This window comes from Triticum urartu, chromosome 3 (assembly GCF_003073215.2).
Source record: "Triticum urartu cultivar G1812 chromosome 3, Tu2.1, whole genome shotgun sequence".
NCBI lineage: Eukaryota > Viridiplantae > Streptophyta > Magnoliopsida > Poales > Poaceae > Triticum > Triticum urartu.
The window spans coordinates 301,447,559-301,453,558 of NC_053024.1; positions in this window are offsets into that span (position 1 = coordinate 301,447,559).

The window sequence follows — 6,000 nt, forward strand, 5'->3', positions numbered from 1 at the left end:
AAGTCCCCCATACGTCTGCGTTTCTCGCTGTCTTGGTGTGTTTATCCTTCAAGAGGACCGATGGCCAAGCCATTAGATGGTGCCTGTGGGATTGAGACCTGAAAAAGAAACAAGTAAAAATGAAAGTATATGTGTATCCGACGTCGGTTGAGCCGTACTATGGACCACCAGCTAGCTATGCCTCCGTTGATGCCCATGGAATTTTGAGCACGTAATTATGTACGCGCGGCACGAATGCCACCACTTGATTGGAACTGCAACAGAGGCCGAATTGCTAGTCGAGCTCCTAACGAGCCGAGCTCTCCTGCTGCAGAGTAGTTCGGACCCTCTTAACGGTGTCCGTGGGCTCGGCAGCGGAGTTAAGGTTCTGCTTGAGAAGGCTGCTCTGTACTTCTGCTGCTAAGGTAGCTGTGTGCTCTTCTGTACAGAGGGAGCATTCCGTATTTCCGTTGACTGTTATGACGCCGCGTGGGCCGGGCATCTTGAGCTTGAGATAAGCATAGTGCTGTACTGCGTTGAATTGAGCGAACGCAGTTCGTCCGAGAAGTGCGTGATAGCCACTGCGAAATGGGACGATATCGAAGATTAACTCCTTGCTTCCGAAGTTTTCCAGAGATCCGAAGACAACCTCGAGTGTGATTGAGCCCGTATAGCGGGCCTCTACGCCTGGTACGACTCCTTTAAAGGTAGTCCTTGTAATCTTGATCCTTGATGGGTTAATGCCCATTTTTCGCGCTGTATCCTGATAGAGCAGATTAAGGCTGCTACCTCCGTCCATAAGGACGCGAGTCAGGTGGTACCCATCAATTATTGGGTCTAAGACCAGTGCGGCTGAGCCACCGTGCCGGATACTGGTCGGATGATCCCTGCGATCAAAAGTGATTGGGCATGAAGACCATGGATTAAATTTTGGGGCGACTGGCTCTATCGCGTAGACGTCCCTGAGTGCGCGCTTGCGCTCCCTCTTGGGGATGTGGGTAGCATATATCATGTTCACCGTTTTGACCTGAGGGGGAAACTTCTTCTGTCCCCCTGTGTTCGGTTGCTAGGGCTCTTTGTCATCGCCCTCGCTTTGCGATCCCTTTTCCCTATTCTCGGTGTTTAATTTGCCAGCCTGTTTAAAAACCCAACAATCTCTATTTGTATGATTGGGTGGCTTGTCTGGGGTGCCATGAATCTGGCATGGACAATCGAGTATGCAGTCCAAGATGGATGAGCCAGAATTGTTCTTTTGGAACGGCTTCTTTCGCTGACCGGACTTAAGGCCCCTGAATTCGGCATTGACTATCATGTCCTCGGTGTTATCACTGTTGTTTCAACGCTTGTATCTGTTGCGTCGAGACTTGTCTTTGCTAGTTTTAGCTTCAGGGGTGCCGACGTCGCTTGCATTGTTTTTGCTACGGGCCAACCAACTGTCCTCGCCCGCATAAAAGCGGGTCATGAGTGTCGTGAGGGCTGCCATGGATTTTGGCTTTTCTTGGCCGAGGTGGCGAGCGAGCCATTTGTCATGGATGTTGTGTTTGAAGGCTGCTAGGGCTTCGGCATCCGGACAATCGACGATTTGGTTCTTTTTAGTTAAGAACCTAGTCCAGAATTTCCTGGCGGACTCTCCGGGCTGTTGAACTATATGGCTTAAGTCATTAGCGTCCGGAGGTCGAACATATGTACCTTGGAAGTGCTACGTCTCGAGCTAGCGTTGGTTTTCCCCGAAGAGGAGGGGGTGATGCAGCATAGTAGCGTAAGTATTTCCCTTAGTTTTTGAGAACCAAGGTATCAATCCAGTAGGAGGTCACGCGCAAGTCCCTCGTACCTGCACAAAACGGTAGCAACTCGCAACCAACGCTTAGGGGTTGTCAATCCCTTCACGATCACTTACGAGAGTGAGATTTGATAGAGATAATATTTTTCGTATTTTTGGTATAAAGATGCAAAGTGAAAAGTAAAAGCAAAACAAGTAAAATAAAGTAATGGAGATTGATATGATGAGAATAGACCCGAGGGCCATAGGTTTCACTAGTGGCTTCTCTCAAGAGCATAGATATTCTACGGTGGGTGAACAAATTACTGTTGAGCAATTGATAGAATTTAGAATAGTTATGAGGTTATCTTGGTATGATCATGTATATAGGCATCACGTCCGTGACAAGTAGACCGACTCCTGCCTGCATCTACTACTATTACTCCACCCATCGACTGCTATCCAGCATGCATCTAGAGTATTAAGTTAAAAACAGAGTAACGCCTTAAGCAAGATGACATGATGTAGAGGAATAAATTAATGCAATATGATAAATACCCCATCTTGTTATCCTCGATGGCAACAATACAATACGTGCCTTGCAACTCTTTCTGTCACTGAGTAAGGACACCGCAAGATGGAACCCAAAGCTAAGCACTTCTCCCATTGCAAGAACTACCAATCTAGTTGGCCAAACCAAACGGATAATTCAAAGAGACTTGAAAAGATAACTCAATCATACATAAAAGAATTCAGAGAAGATTCAAATATTATTCATAGATAAGTTGGATCATAAACCCACAATTCATCGATCTCAACAAACACACCGCAAAAAGAAGATTACATTGAATAGATCTCCACGAGGGAGGGGGAGAACATTGTATTGAGATCCAAAAAGAGAGAAGAAGCCATCTAGCTACTAGCTATGGACCCAAAGGTCTGAAGTAAACTACTCACACTTCATCGGAAGGGCTATGGTGTTGATGTAGAAGCCCTCCGTGATGGATGCCCTCTCCGGCGGAGCTCCGGAACATGCCCCAAGATGGGATCTCGTGGATACAGGAAGTTGCGGCGGTGGAATTAGGTTTTTGGCTCCCTCTCTGGTCTAATGGGGGTACGTAGGTATATATAGGAGGAAGGAGCACGTCGGTGGAGCTCCGAGGGGCCCACGAGGCAGGGGGGCGCGCCCAGGGGGGGCGCCCTCCACCCTCGTGACCTCCCCGGAAACTTCTTGGAGTAGGGTCCAAGTCTCCTGGATCACATTCGGTGAGAAGATCACGTTCCCGAAGGTTTCATTCCGTTTGGACTCCGTTTGATATTCTGTTTCCTCGAAATACTGAAATAGGCAAAAAAACAGCAATTCTGGGATGGGCCTCCGGTTAATAGGTTAGTCCCAAAAATAATATAAAAGTGGAAAATAAAGCTCAATATAGTCCAAAACAGTAGATAAAGTAGCATGGAGCAATGAAAAATTATAGATACGTTGGAGATGTATCAGGAAGTTATCGAGGAAAGCCTCTTCCAAGTCCTCCCAGCTGCCAATAGAATTTGCAGGCAGGCTGTTGAGCCAGTGCCGAGCTGGCCCTTTGAGTTTTAAAGGGAGGTATTTGATGGCGTGGAGGTCGTCGCCGCAGGCCATATGAATGTGGAGAATGAAGTCTTCGATCCACAACGCGGGGTCTGTGGTTCTATTGTATGATTCTATATTCACAGGTTTGAACCCTTCTGGGAATTCATGATCCAGGACCTCATCAGTGAAGCAATGAGGGTGTGCGGCGCCTCTATATCGGGTCATATCGCGAAGTAGCTCGGATGGAATCCGTCTATGGTTTTTGGCCCGTGGGTGACTAAGTTTGTCACGTCCGAATAGGTGGCCATTGTCGTGTGTCGAGGCACGCCCTCACGATCCGTAGATTGATCTAGTGTGTCCTGGTTTATTGTTCAGGGTTTGCCGGAGGTCATATGTATGCCCCTGGGCTGTTTTACCTCTGTCTGTGCGCTGGGGCGGGGCTGGCTGGTGTTCGGCGTGAGTTCCCATTTTGTCTCGACCACGTGGTGGTCGGTCAGCCGCATTGTACGATGGAGGTATGTAGTTCGGCGCCTCCTCGTCAAACTGAGGTAGCAGTTTGCACTTTGGGTAGCTTATGGTTGGGCGCTTGAGGCCGTACTCTTCGGCTGCTCGGACATCGGTCCATTTATCATTAGCAAATCTTGGTCAGCTTGAAGCTACTGCTGCTTCTTTTTCAGGCTCCGTGCAGTGGCAATTAGCTGGCGCTTGAAGTGCTCCTGCTCAAGGTGTTCCTCAAGCACGATGAAATCCTTGGTGCCCAGGCTCACCTCGTCCTCGGAGAGCGGAAGGTAATTATCGTCCTCCGAATCTTCGTGTGTGGCCTGTTTACCTAGGCTAACCTGGCCGCCTTCCTATTCGTCTTGTTCATTAGCTGTATCGACGGGGTCTTCGTTGTCTTCGGCACCTTCTGGAGTGTTGTCTTCTCCTGTGCCGGTACTACTGTCTTTGCTGCGGCGTGACTTAGAGCGGCGCCGCTGACGCCGGCGCTTGGACTGCATTTCAGAAGGTTTATCCTCAGCTGGATCTTCCTTGTCCTCGCTGCTATTTTCCTTTGGTGCATCCACCATGTATACATCATACGAGGAAGTGGTCGTCCAGCGTCCGGTGAACGATGGCTTCTGGACCTCTTCTTCTCCGCCATCGTCGTCCATACCATCAATGTCCTCGGAGTCATAGTCAAGCTCGTCGGTCAAATCCTCGACCGTGGCTATGAAGTGGGTGGCGGGTGGGAAACAAAGTTCTCACCCGTCATCCCCTAGTTCGAGCCGGACATAGTTCGGCTGTGAGTCCTCTGTCAAGGGAAGGTTCTTTAATGAGTTTAGCACATCACCCAAAGGCGAGTGCTGGAAGATGTTCACGGCACTGAATTCGAAGATCGATAAACGATCAAGCTCGGCATCCGCGGGCTCACATGGTTCGGAACTTACGGTCGGATACGAGTCTGGAGTTCCGCTGACAGAGACGTCGTGAGAAGTTAAGTCTGTATGCGGCTCCAACACCGTGGAATCTGTCGCCTCCATGGTGGGGTTGATCCTCCCGTCCTTGGGTGGCACAGCTTGCTCCGGATCTAGGGCCAGAGTTGTTACAGGAGCGATCTCCTGGACGCAGCCTGATGATAGATTTAGGTCGTGATCATCGGGGTGGCTGCGAGCGGCTACCGCGGTCTCGAATCTGGCGAAGATCAAGTCTTCGTGGATGTCCACAACGTAGTTCAAGCTCACAAATCTGACCTGGTGGCCAGGGGCGTAGCTTTCGATCTGCTCCAGATGGCCAAGTAAATTAGCCCGCAGTGCGAAGCCGCCGAACACGAAGATCTGTCCGGGGAGGAAAGTTCCTCCTTGGACGGCTTCAATATGGACGATTGAAGGGGCCATCAAACCTTTTGGCGATAGCACAGTGTAATTCTCAATGAAAGCACCAATGTCGGTGTCAAAACCGGCGGATCTTGGGTAGGGGGTCCCGAACTGTGTGTCTAAGGTCGATGGTAATAGGAGACAAGGGACACGATGTTTACCCAGGTTTGGGCCCTCTCTTATGGAGGTAATACCCTACATCCTCCTTGATTGATATTGATGAATATGAGTGTTACAAGAGTTGATCTACCTTGAGATCATAATGACTAAACCCTAGAGGTCTAGCTTGTATGGCTATGATGATGATTCTCCTATCCGGACTAAGTCCTCCGGTTTATATAGACACCAGGAGGATCTAGGGTTACACAAGGTTGGTTACAAAGAAGGGAATCAACATATCCGGTCGTCAAGCTTGCCTTCCACACCAAGGAGAGTCCCCTCCGGACTCAGGTGCAGTCTTCGGTCTTCGTATCTTCACAGCCCATCAGTCCGGCCCATGCTAACAAGCCGAACGCCCGAGGACCCCTTATCCAGGACTCCCTCAGTCGTCATTGCATTGGATGAAGTTCTCGAAGGCAAAGACGTCAAGATTGATATGATGCAATGAATCAGCATTTCTGAGAGGCGCAAGTTGGATCATGAAGACTGTGCTAGCTCCGCGTTCCCTCCTCCTCTTACCTCACGTCTTGAATCTCGGGACGAGATTCTTGTTTAGTGGGGGTGAGTGTCACAACCCTAGCATTAGCCTTTGCTTGTCATTGGATCATCATCATGCCATCATGTTTTAATTCTAATGAATGTGAAATGGGGATGATAAACCCTAGCACCCAAATAGATTC